The sequence below is a fragment of the Pleurodeles waltl genome, chromosome 4_1 (genome assembly GCF_031143425.1).
Source record: "Pleurodeles waltl isolate 20211129_DDA chromosome 4_1, aPleWal1.hap1.20221129, whole genome shotgun sequence".
Classification (NCBI taxonomy): Eukaryota; Metazoa; Chordata; class Amphibia; order Caudata; family Salamandridae; genus Pleurodeles; species Pleurodeles waltl.
In genome coordinates, this window is record NC_090442.1 from 30497966 (window position 1) to 30511085 (window position 13120).

Sequence of the window (13120 nt, forward strand, 5' to 3'; positions counted from 1 at the left end):
ATCAGTGGAATTACCTCACTTCCACCTGTCCCTCCACACAGGACAGGCGGATGCCATTTCAGGGTTGGGGGGCAAACCCTGGATAATTGGTGTGCCACTGTTTAAATTTGGACACACTGGACAATTCACACTGACAAATTACAAATTAACAGCATGCAGTGTTCTATTGAAGCCTCATTGTTCAGTTTGTGACCGTCTCCTCACTCTTTTGCCCCATAGATTGCTACCGCTGCAGATGAATAGGAGATGGAACATACCTCCATGTACAGACCCCTGGTGGACTTGGCAATACTGGAGGACAGGTACATTATCCTCACCTATAGACTGGACAGGGCCACAGTCACAGAGCTCTGTGGCCCATTGGAGCCTGACCTGATATGTGCTATCGGTCACCCCACTGGGATCTTCCCTCTTGTGCAAGTTCTATCTGTGCTCCATTTCCTGGCAACTGGTTCTTTCCAAGCCACAGTGGGCTTGGCAGCAGGAATGTCCCAGCCAATGTTCTCAATAGTGCTGACAAGAGTTTTGTTTGCCTCGATTAAACACATGTGTAGCTACAATGTATTTGGCCACAGTGAAGGCTGAGTTCTATGCAATGGGACATATCCCCAACATAATGGGGGCGACTGATGGAACACATATTGCATTAGTGTAGGAGGCTGGCCTGGCTTGTACTGGGTACCAAGGTGTACTTACACTCTGTACCAGGTCCAGTTATCCCTTATTAGTGTAGAAGAGGTGTTTCGAGCAGCTTAGGATGATAGAAAGTAGCTATAGCAGAGCAGCTTAGGCTGAACTAGGAGACATGCAAAGCTCCCACTATACCACTGGTGTCATATGCACAATATCATAAGAAAACACAATACACAGATATACTTAAAATAAAGGTACTTTATTTTTATGACAATATGCCAAAAGTATCTCAGTGAATACCCTCAGTATGAGGATGCCAAATATACACAAGATATATGTACACAATACCAAAAATATGCAGTAATAGCAAAAGGAAGTAATGCAAGCAGTGTAAAGTTATAGTAGATTGCAATAGGAGCACATAGGTATAGGGGCAACACAAACCATATACTCCAAAAGTGGAATGGGAATAACGTATGGACCCCAAACCTATGTGAACTCGTAGAGGGTCGCTGGGACTGTAAGAAAACAGTGAGGGTTAGAAAAATAGCCCACCCCAAGACCCTGAAAAGTAGGTGTAAAGTGCACCTATATTCCCCAGAGAGCACAGAAGTCGTGATAGGGGAATTCTGCAAGGAAGACCAACACCAGCAATGCAACCAAAGTGGATTTCCGGACGAGAGTACCTGTGGAACAAGGGGACCAAGTCCAAGAGGCGCGACAAAGTCGAGATTGGGCAGATGCCGAGGAAATGCCAGCTGAGGGTGCAAAGAAGCTGCCACCGGATGGTAGAAGCTGTGGATTCTGCAAGAACGAAGAGGGCTAGAAACTTCAACCTTTGGAGGATGGATGTGCCACGTTGTGAAGAAGCTTGCAGAGGTGTTCCCACACAGAAAGACCGCAAACAAGCCTTGTTAGCTGCAAGGGTCGCGGTTAGGGTTTTTGGATGCTGCTGTGGCCCAGGAGGGACCAGGATGTCGCCACTTGCGTGAGGAGACAGAGGGGGCGCCCAGCAAGACAGGGAGCCCTCACAGAAGCAGGCAGCACCCGCAGAAGTGCCGGAACAGGCACTATGAAGAGTAGTGAACCGGAGCTCACCTGAAGACACAAAAGGGAGTCCCACGACGCCGAAGGACAACTCAGGAGGTTGTGCACTGCAGGTTAGAGTGTCGGGGACCCAGGCTTGGCTGTGCACGAAGGAAATCCTGGAAGAGGGCACAGGAGCCGGAGCAGCTGCAAATCACGCGGTACCCAGCAATGCAGTCTAGCGTGGGGAGGCAATGACTTACCTCCACCAAACTTGGACTGAAGAGTCACTGGACTGTGGGAGTCACTTGGACAGAGTTGCTGAGTTCAAGGGACCACGCTCGTCGTGCTGAGAGGGGACCCAGATGACCGGTGATGCAGTCTTTTGGTGCCTGCAGTTGCAGGGGGAAGATTCCGTCGACCCACGGGAGATTTCTTCAGAGCTCCTAGTGCAGAGAGGAGGCAGGCTACCCCCACAGCATGCACCACCAGGAAAACAGTTGAGAAGGCGACAGGATCAGCGATACAAGGTTGCAGTACTCGTCTTTGCTACTTTGTTGCAGTTTTGCAGGCGTCCTGAGCAGTCAACGGTCGATCCTTTGGCAGAAGGTGAAGAGAGAGATGCAGAGGAACTCGGATGAGCACTTGCATTCGTTATCTAAAGAATTCCCCAAAGCAGAGACCCTAAATAGCCAGAAAAGGAGATTTGGCTACCTAGGAAGGAGGATAGGCTAGCAACACAGGTAAGAGCCTATCAGAAGGAGTCTCTGACGTCACCTGCTGGCCCTGGCCACTCAGAGCAGTCCAGTATGCCAGCAGCACCTCTGTTTCCAAGATGGCAGAGGTATGGAGCACACTGGAGGAGCTATGGGCACCTCCCCTGGGAGGTGCAGGTCAGGGGAGTGGTCACTCCCTTTTCCTTTGTCCAGTTTCGCGCCAGAGCAGGGCTGGGGGATCCCTGAACCGGTGTAGACTGGCTTATGCAGAGATGGGCACCATCTGTGCCCATCAAAGCATTTCCAGAGGCTGGGGAGGCTACTCCTCCCCAGCACTGACACTTTTTTCCAAAGGGAGAGGGTGTAACACCCTTTCTCTGAGGAAGTCCTTTGTTCTGCCTTCCTGGGCCAAGCCTGGCTGGACCCCAGGAGGGCAGAAACCTGTCTGAGGGGTTGGCAGCAGCAGCAGCTGCAGTGAAACCCCGGGAAAGGTAGTTTGGCAGTACCCGGGTCTCTGCTAGAGACTCGGGGGATCATGGAAATGTCTCCCCAATGCCAAAATGGCATTGGGGTGACAATTCCATGATCTTAGACATGTTACATGGCCATGTTCGGAGTTACTATTTGTGACGCTATACATAGGTAGTGACCTATGTATAGTGCACACGTTTAATGGTATCCCCGCACTCACAAAGTCCGGGGAATATGCCCTGACCAATGTTGGGGCACCTTGGCTAGTGCCAGGGTGCCCACACACTAAGTAACTTAGCACCCACCTTTACCAGGGAAAGGTTAGTCATATAGGTGACTTATAAGTTACTTAAGTGCAGTTGTAAATGGCTGTGAAATAACGTGCACGTTATTTCACTCAGGCTGCAGTGGCAGGCCTGTGTAAGAATTGTCAGAGCTCCCTATGGGTGGCAAAAGAAATGCTGCAGCCCATAGGGATCTCCTGGAACCCCAATACCCTGGGTACCTCAGTACCATATACTAGGGAATTATAAGGGTGTTCCAGTATGCCAATGTGAATTGGTGAAATTGGTCACTAGCCTGTTAGTGACAATTTGGAAAGGAAAGAGAGAGCATAACCACTGAGGTTCTGGTTAGCAGAGCCTCAGTGAGACAGTTAGTCATCACACAGGGAACACATACAGGGCACACTTGTGAGCACTGGGGCCCTGGCTGGCAGGGTCCCAGTGACACATACACTAAAACAACATATATACAGTGAAATATGGGGTTAAGATGCCAGGCAAGATGGTACCTTCCTACATCTGGGGCACGCAGGAGGAGCTCTGGGCACCTCCCCTGGGAGGTGCAGGTCAGGGGAGTGGTCACACCCCTTTCCTTTGTCCAGTTTCGCGCCAGAGCAGGGCTGGGGGATCCCTGAACCGGTGTAGACTGGCTTATGCAGAGATGGGCACCATCTGTGCCCATCAGAGCATTTCCAGAGGCTGGGGGAGGCTACTCCTCCCCAGCCCTGACACCTATTTCCAAGGGGAGAGGGTGTAACACCCTCTCTCTGAGGAATTCCTTTGTTCTGCCTTCCTGGGCCAGGCCTGGCTGGACCCCAGGAGGGCAGAAACCTGTCTGAGGGGTTTGCGGCAGCAGCAGCAGCTGCAGTGAAACCCCGGGAAAGGCAGTTTGGCAGTACCTGGGTTCTGTGCTAGAGACCCGGGGGATCATGGAATGGTCTCCCCAATGCCAGAATGGCATTGGGGTGACAATTCCATGATCTTAGACATGTTACATGGCCATGTTCAGAGTTACCATTGTGAGGCTATACATAGGTAGTGACCTATGTATAGTGCACACGTGAAATGGTGTCCCCGCACTCACAAAGTTCGGGGAATTGGCCCTGAACAATGTGGGGGCACCTTGGCTAGTGCCAGGGTGCCCACACACTAAGTAACTTTGCACCCAACCTTCACCCGGTGAAGGTTAGACATATAGGTGACTTATAAGTTACTTATGTGCAGTGGTAAATGGCTGTGAAATAACGTGGACGTTATTTCACTCAGGCTGCACTGGCAGGCCTGTGTAAGAATTGTCAGAGCTCCCTATGGGTGGCAAAAGAAATGCTGCAGCCCATAGGGATCTCCTGGAACCCCAATACCCTGGGTACCTCAGTACCATATACTAGGGAATTATAAGGGTGTTTCAGGATGCCACTGTGAATTGGTGAAATTGGTCACTAGCCTGTTAGTGACAATTTGGAAAGCAGAGAGAGCATAACCACTGAGGTTCTGGTTAGCAGAGACTCAGTGAGACCGTCATCACACAGGGAACACATACAGGGCACACTTATGAGCACTGGGGCCCTGGCTGGCAGGGTCCCAGTGACACATACACTAAAACAACATATATACAGTGAAATATGGGGGTAAGATGCCAGGCAAGATGGTACTTCCTACACAACCCTTCCCCAAACGAAGGACAATAAGACTAGCCATGACCTGATGAGTCTTCATTGTCTAATTGGAAATATCTGGAGAGTCCATCTGCATTGGAGTAGGTACTCCCAGGTCTACGTTCCACTGTATAGTCCATTCCCTGTAGAGATATGGACCACCTCAACAATTTAGGGTTTTCACCTTTCATTTGTTTTAGCCAAAGTAGAGGTTTGTGGTCTGTCTGAACAATGAAGTGAGTGCCAAACAGGTATGGCCTCAACTTCTTCAGTGCCCAGACCACAGCAAAGGCCTCCCTCTCAATGGCAGACCAACGCTTTTCTCTAGGGGTCAACCTCCTGCTGATAAAAGCAACAGGTTGATCCTGTCCCTCAGAATTGAGTTGTGATAAGACTGCCCCTACCCCTAATTCAGATGCATCAGTTTGAACAATGAATTTCTTGGAGTAACATGGGCTTTGTAGGACAGGTGCAGTGCACATGGCCTGTTTGAGCTCCTCAAAAGCTTTCTGACAGCTAGCTGTCCACAATACCTTTTTAGGCATCTTCTTGGAAGTGAGATCAATAAGTGGGGCTGCAATGGAGCCATAGTTTTTAATGAATCTCCTGTAATACCCAGTGAGGCCTAGGAAGGCTCTCACCTGGGTCTGAGTTGTAGGGGGAACCCAATCCATGATTGTCTGGATTTTCCCCTGAAGTGGTGCAATCTGTTCTCCACCTACCAGGTGTCCCAGATAAACCACTTTCCCCTGCCCTATCTAGCACTTTGAAGCCTTGATAGTGAGGCCTGCCTTTTGCAGGGCCTCCAAAACTTTCCACAGGTGGACCAAGTGATCATCCCAAGTGGAGCTAAAGACAGCTATATCGTCCAGATATGCTGCACTAAAAGCCTCCAACCCTTGCAGGACTGTATTCACCAACCTCTGAAAAGTGGCAGGTGGATTTTTCAAACCAAAGGGCATTACTGTGAATTGGTAGTGCCCTCCAATAGTCGAAAATGCAGTTTTTGCTTTAGCATCCTCTGATAATTTGATCTGCCAATACCCTGCAGTCAAATCAAAGGTGCTTAGATACTTGGCAGATGCCAGTGTATCTATGAGCTCATCTGCCCTGGGTATGGGGTGAGCATCAGTTTTTGTTACCTGGTTGAGACTTCTGTCATCTACACAAAACCTCATCTCCCTTTTTCCATCTTTTGAGTGAGGCTTTGGTACAAGCACCACAGGAGAGGCCCATGGACCTTCACAGTGTTCAACCACTCCCAGTTCAAGCATTTTCTGAACTTCTTGCTTTATGCAGTCTCTGACATGGTCAGGCTGCCTATAGATTTTACTTTTGACAAGCATGCTGTCTCCAGTATCTATAGTGTGCTCACACCAAGAAGTGGTGCCTGGTACAGTAGAAAAGAGTTCAGAAAACAGACCTAGGAGATTTATGCAGTTGTCTTTCTGCTCAGCAGTAAGACACTCTGCCAAAACTACACCTTCCATTAGAGCATCCTCTTCTGTGGAAGAGAAGAGATCAGGGAGAGGGTCACTCTCTTCTTCCTGTCCCTCATCTGTTGCCATGAGCAGGGTGTTATAGTAGGGTTTTAGGCGATTGATATGGAGCACCCTAAGGGGACTCCTGTCACGACTCACGTGCTGCTTGCGCCTGGAGTTTGCAGATCTTGAGGCGTGAATCTTGAGGGTTCGGCTTTGGCCCAAAAAGGGGCGACTCTTTCTGGTAGCCACGGTGCCGTAGGCAATGGAACGCCAAGAACAGACTGTGACCTAAAGAAAGTAGCGCCAGAGGGAAAAAAAACCTTCAGAAGAAGGGGAAAAAACCTCCAAGAGAAGATTCACAGAGGATTCCTGAAACAAGAACAGAGGAACAGGAATCAAAAAGAACTGACGTTAATAACACAGAAATGGCGAATTCCAGAACCAAAGGCTAGGAAATCAGGAGCGAGGACACCATCTAAACAGAGAGTGTTGCAGCGCAATGAAGAGAAGAAAAAACCACCCTTAAATACCACAAAACAGGAAGTGACCCACAGGAAGAAAAAGGACACCATCTTGGATAGGGAAAAGTAGATAGAATAGAATAGAATAGAAACCATAGAGAATAGGGAAGGAGGAATGCTGGGAAGACAAGGGTAACCTGGGAAGGGGAAAAGACATAAAGGAAAGTGCAAAAACAGACCCAAAAAGAAAGAAGACAGAAGAAAGAAGAAAGGAGCCACAACAGGTAAGAGGGGTCAGGAGACCCTAACAGAACGGAGAGAGAGAACAGAGCGAGGCCCCAAGTAAGCTCTGGGGCCTCGTAGGGTGCAGGAAAGGCTCGGGCGCGCCGCGTCTTAAGGACGCGAAGCGCTGCCCGAGCCGAACGCGCGGCTTGTGCCGAACGCTCGGCTCGCGCCGCGTGGTGCGGCGCGACAGTAGGCCCCCCTCCCGAAGGCCCTGGTTTGAAAGGAAATAAACGGTGAAAGCGCTGGATCAGAAGAGGAGCATGAACAGAAGATGCATCTTCCCAAGAACATTCACTGAGAGGATAACCCTTCCAATGAATCAGATACTGCAGACGTTTGTGAAAAAGTCGAGAGTCACAAATTTCCTGAACCTCATATTCAGGAACATCATCCACTAAGACAGGAGGAGGACAGGAAAACTGACGAGAATAAGGATCAGGCACATAAGGTTTGAGTTGGGAGACATGGAAGACTGGATGAATCTTCCACGTGTGAGGCAAGTGAAGACGGACAGTGACAGGATTAAGCAACTGGAGAATACGGAAAGGCCCGTAGTAGCGAGGTGTGAACTTGTTCTGAGAGAGACGTGAGGGTAAGAATTTAGAAGAAAGCCAAACTTTATCTTGTGGATGGTAGTCCGGAGTGGTCCTACGTTTTTTGTCTGCTACTTTCTTCATATATCGTTTGGTGTGTAAAAGATTGGATCGAATCAATCTATGGATTTGTAGAAGGCGTTTGGAAAAATAAGTAATAGCGGGCAAGGGAGTGGGAGACCGAGAAGAAGTAGGGAAAGAGGTAGGATGAAAACCATAAGAACAGAAAAAAGGAGTGGTCTTGGAGGCACTATGGACTGAATTATTGTAAGAGAATTCAGCAATAGGAAGATAAGTGTTCCAGTTGTTTTGAGTAGAGTTGCAAAAACAACGAAGGTATTGTTCTAGGCCTTGATTCAGACGCTCTGTCTGTCCATTGGTCTGAGGATGGAAGCCCGATGACAGAGCTCTATTGATATTAAGTGTCTTACAAAAATACCTCCAAAACCGGGAAATGTACTGAGGTCCTCTATCAGATATAATGGTATGAGGAAGTCCATGAAGACGGAAGATGTGGTCGATGAATATCTGGCTTAGTTCTTGGGATGTAGGTAGCTTTTTCAGAGCAGTGAAATGAGCCATCTTAGTAAAAGAGTCCACAGTGACCATGATTACCCGGTTTCCTGCTGAAGGTGGTAACGAACACATAAAATCAGTAGAGATGGTGTGCCATGGAGTTGGCGGAACCGGCAAGGGCTGGAGTAATCCTGCAGGTCTGGTTCGGGGAATCTTGACTTGAGCGCATGTGGGACACGCCTGAACGTATGTTTCAATATCCAGTTTCCAAGTAGGCCACCAGAAAAATCGTGATAGCAGTTCTTGTGTGGCCTTGATGCCTCTATGACCCGCAACCGGTGAATCATGACACATTTGTAATGCTTTTTCTCTAACTCTGTTAGTAGGGATGAATAACAGATCTTGATAATAATAGTATCCTTGTCTCTTATGTAATAGAGGCCTTAAGTTCTCTACTTCGTCATCAGATAGATTGGAGTATTCTAGTTGTACCTCCTCCAGAAAAGACTGAGCTACCCCAATGATCTTATTAGGTTCCAGTAGATGTTGAGCTGGGGCAGGAGAACAATCTGGATAACGACGCGACAGAGCATCAGCCAGAATGTTTTGGGAGCCAGGAATATATGTAATGTAGAAATCATACTGGCTGAAGAAGAAGGCCCAACGAGCTTGACGACTATTTTGGCATACGAAATTTCGTAAGCATTGTAAGTTTCGATGGTCTGTTCTCACTTCAAAGCGTTCCTTGGAACCCATCAGAAATTGTCTCCATTCTATACAAGCTGTTTTCAGAGCCAACAATTCTCTTTCTAGTACTGAGTAATGTTGTTCTGCAAAAGAGAGTATATGAGACAGATAGAAAACAGGATGTTCAAGCCCATCATCCTCCTGTTGTTGGAGTAGGACAGCTCCAATGGCCTTTTCAGAAGCATCGGTGACAACAATAAATTGTTTGTTGGTATCTGGATGTCTTAAAATGGGAGCTTGCGTGAATGCTTTCTTTAAATCCTGAAAGGCTGTTTCGGCAGCTTTAGTCCAGACAAACCCTTTAGTTAGACTTTCCTTCTTTAAAGTGTGAGTTATATGGCTAGTTTGTTTTGCAAAGTCTGAGATGAATTGCCGATAGAAGTTCGCTAATCCTAGAAAACATTGTGTTTCTTTAATAGAAGATGGAGAAGGCCAATCTAGAATAGCTTGTACTTTTTCTTGATCCATAGCTACACCTGTGGGACTTAAATGATAACCCAGATATTTGACTTCCGTCTTGTCAAACTCACACTTCTCGGGTTTGCAAAATAGTTGATGTGCCTGGAGTCGTTGAAGGACTTGTTTCACATGGAAAGAATGGAGTTCGGGATTTCTAGAATAAATAAGAATATCATCTAGGTAGATTACAACTGTCTGATTCAGGAGATCAGAAAACACTGAGTCCATAAATCTCTGAAAGATTGCGGGGGCATTAGTAAGACCAAAGGGCATTACTCTGTATTCAAAGTGACCAAATGGAGTCCTAAAGGCCGTTTTCCACTCATCTCCTTCTTTAATGCGTAAAAGGTGGTAGGCTCCCCGTAGATCTAGTTTGGTAAACCGTTGGGCCCCTCTGACGGCCTCTAAAATGTCCCTGATGAGAGGCAAAGGATATCGATCCTTAATAGTTATCTTATTCAGGCCTCTAAAATCCAGGCAAGGGCGAAGATCCTTTGTCTTCTTGGGTACGAAAAAGAGAGGAGCCCCGGCCGGAGAAGACGATGGAACAATAAGACCACTTTGAATATTTTCTTCCAAGTACTCCTTTAGTACTTCCTTTTCAGTTTCCGTGAGGGAATACATCCTTCCAAAAGGAACGATAGTGCCAGGTTCCAAGGGAATAGCACAATCGTAATCTCGATGTGGAGGTAACACTAGTCTGGAGGGTTTTTGGAATACGTCTTGAAACTCCAAATAGTGTTCAGGAACTCCTTGGACTGTATTAATGGTGGAACCGGTAGTACCTTCCGTGATTATTGATCTCTTGGGTGACCAATACTTGTCAGAAGCAAAACAGTGCTCGTGACAGAACTGTGAAGACAAGGAAACCGTCCTGGTAGCCCAGTTAACATATGGATTATGTCTGATGAACCACGGGATTCCAAGAATGATGGTATGATTGGGGGAAGTTATAAGGTCAAAGGAGATGTGTTCCTGATGGTTACCGATCTGTAAACTCAGCATCACGGTAGTTGTATCAACTGGACCCGATGATATTAAGGATCCGTCCACCGTGTGTACTTGTTCGGGAATCTCCTTAGGTTGTGTAGGAACTTGTTGAGTAGTGGCCCACTTCTTATCCATATAAATTCCACTAGCTCCACAATCTAGTAGTGCCATAGTTTTCTCTTGACGGCCATCAGGTAATTGTAACATGACTGGTACAATGAACAAGGATGTAGTATTGTCATTAAAGGAACTGATGGAAGGTATAGCTACTAATCCCGTCCCCTCCCTTCTTACAGAGGACGGGAAGCGGCGTTTCCCGATGGCCTTGAAGGACGTACTGGACAGGTACGAAGCATGTGGCCGGCAGAACCGCAGTACAAACACAACCCCTTCTTTCGTCTATCTTCTCGCTCGCTAGCGGAGAGAGGGCCTCGAGTTGTATCCACCTGCATGGGTTCTCCTTCGATGTCTCTGACAGGAGGGCGAGGTTCCTCAGAACGATGCGGAAAAACTCGTGAAGTGCTTGGTTGGAAAGACCCTCTACCCTTTCTCTTCTCTGCTCTCCGTTCCTGAAGGCGATACTCGATGGAAAGGGCTTGATCCATCAGGCCACGAAGATCTTCCACTCTGGTGGAATGTACTAGTTCATCCTTTATTTCCTCTTTGAGTCCTCTACGAAACAAAGTCACCAAAGTACGTTCCACCCAGGTGGTCTCTGCCGCTAGCTGACGAAAGCGTGTTATGTATTGAAGGACATCTTGTGAGCCTTGATGAATATCGCATAAGGCTTCTTCCGCTGAAGCCTCCAATCCTGGACGACTAAACATCTGCTTGAAACGATTCACGAAGGCCGAATAGTCCGACAATACCGGATCGTTAGATGATACCATCGGGGTTGCCCAGGCCAAGGCAGGACCGGATAAGGCACTGATGAGATAACCCACTTTTGTTCTGTCCTGGGAGAATTGGGTGGGTCGGAAGGCGAAGTACACTGTTAAGGAATCAAGGAACTCACGCAGTTGGGTTGGCTCACCAGAAAAACGATGGGTAGAGGCGGAGAGCGTCGGAACATCACCACTACGGAAAGCCAAAGCCTGTCGCAATGCAGCATTCTCACTACGTAGTTGTTGTAATTCTTGAGCTTGTTGCTGAATTGTCGTCAGGAGAGATTGATCCGGATCTGCAGCTGCTACCACAGTGTCTTCCATGGTGTTAGAAGACGTCGGAATGGTTGGGCGCTGCAATCTGTCACGACTCACGTGCTGCTTGCGCCTGGAGTTTGCAGATCTTGAGGCGTGAATCTTGAGGGTTCGGCTTTGGCCCAAAAAGGGGCGACTCTTTCTGGTAGCCACGGTGCCGTAGGCAATGGAACGCCAAGAACAGACCGTGACCTAAAGAAAGTAGCGCCAGAGGGAAAAAAACCCTTCAGAAGAAGGGGAAAAAACCTCCAAGAGAAGATTCACAGAGGATTCCTGAAACAAGAACAGAGGAACAGGAATCAAAAAGAACTGACGTTAATAACACAGAAATGGCGAATTCCAGAACCAAAGGCTAGGAAATCAGGAGCGAGGACACCATCTAAACAGAGAGTGTTGCAGCGCAATGAAGAGAAGAAAAAACCACCCTTAAATACCACAAAACAGGAAGTGACCCACAGGAAGAAAAAGGACACCATCTTGGATAGGGAAAAGTAGATAGAATAGAATAGAATAGAAACCATAGAGAATAGGGAAGGAGGAATGCTGGGAAGACAAGGGTAACCTGGGAAGGGGAAAAGACATAAAGGAAAGTGCAAAAACAGACCCAAAAAGAAAGAAGACAGAAGAAAGAAGAAAGAAGAAAGGAGCCACAACAGGTAAGAGGGGTCAGGAGACCCTAACAGAACGGAGAGAGAGAACAGAGCGAGGCCCCAAGTAAGCTCTGGGGCCCCGTAGGGTGCAGGAAAGGCTCGGGGCATGCCGCGTCTTAAGGACGCGAAGCGCGGCCCGAGCCGAACGCGCGGCTTGTGCCGAACGCTCGGCTCGCGCCACGTGGTGCGGCGCGACAACTCCTGGCAGTGCCTAGGTCAACCAAGTAAGTTGCCCTTCTTTTCAACAATGAGATGGGGTCCACTCCATTTGTCTTGGAGTGCTCTTGGGGCCACAGACTCCAATACCCACACCTTCTGTCCTGGTTGGTACTGAATCAGAACAGCCTTCTGGTCATGCCATTGCTTTTGGAGCTCTTAGATGGCCTGAAGGTTTTTACTGGCCTTTTTCATGTACTCCGACATTCTGGATCTTAGGCCAAGTACATAGTCCACTATATCTTGCTTAGGAGCTTTTAAAGGTTGTTCCCAACCCTCCTTCATAAGTGTTAGAGGACCTCTTACAGGGTGTCCAAATAGGAGTTCAAAGGGGCTGAAGCCCACTCCTTTCTGGGGTACCTCTCTGTATGCAAAAAGGAGGCAAGGTAACAGGACATCCCATCTCCTCCTGAGTTTTTCAGGGAGTCCCATTATCATTCCTTTGAGAGTTTTATTAAACCTCTCTACCAGTCCATTTGTTTGTGGATGATTAAGTGTGGTGAATTTGTATGTTACACCACATTCCTTCCACATGGCCTTCAAGTATGCAGACATAAAGTTGCTACCCCTGTGTGATACAACCTCTTTTGGGAAACCCACCCTGGAAAAGATTCCCAGGAGGGCTTTTGCCACTGCAGGTGCTGTAGTGGCCCTTAGAGGAATAGCTTCAGGATATCTTGTGGCATGGTCCACTACCACCAAGATAAACCTATTGCCTGAAGCAGTAGGAGGGTC

At 47.9% G+C, this 13120-nt stretch overlaps 1 protein-coding gene across 1 annotated transcript in view; it reads left to right on the top strand.

Moving 5' to 3' along the window:
• The first annotated feature begins 217 nt into the window (after window positions 1–217).
• The window catches only part of LOC138287313 (zinc finger protein 91-like), a 47678-nt gene continuing 34775 nt past the window's right edge, over window positions 218–13120 (top strand). Inside the window, exon 1 of the mRNA XM_069227667.1 lies at window positions 218–302. The gene's annotated coding sequence lies outside the window, so the exon portion shown is untranslated. The remainder of the gene's footprint in view (window positions 303–13120) is intronic.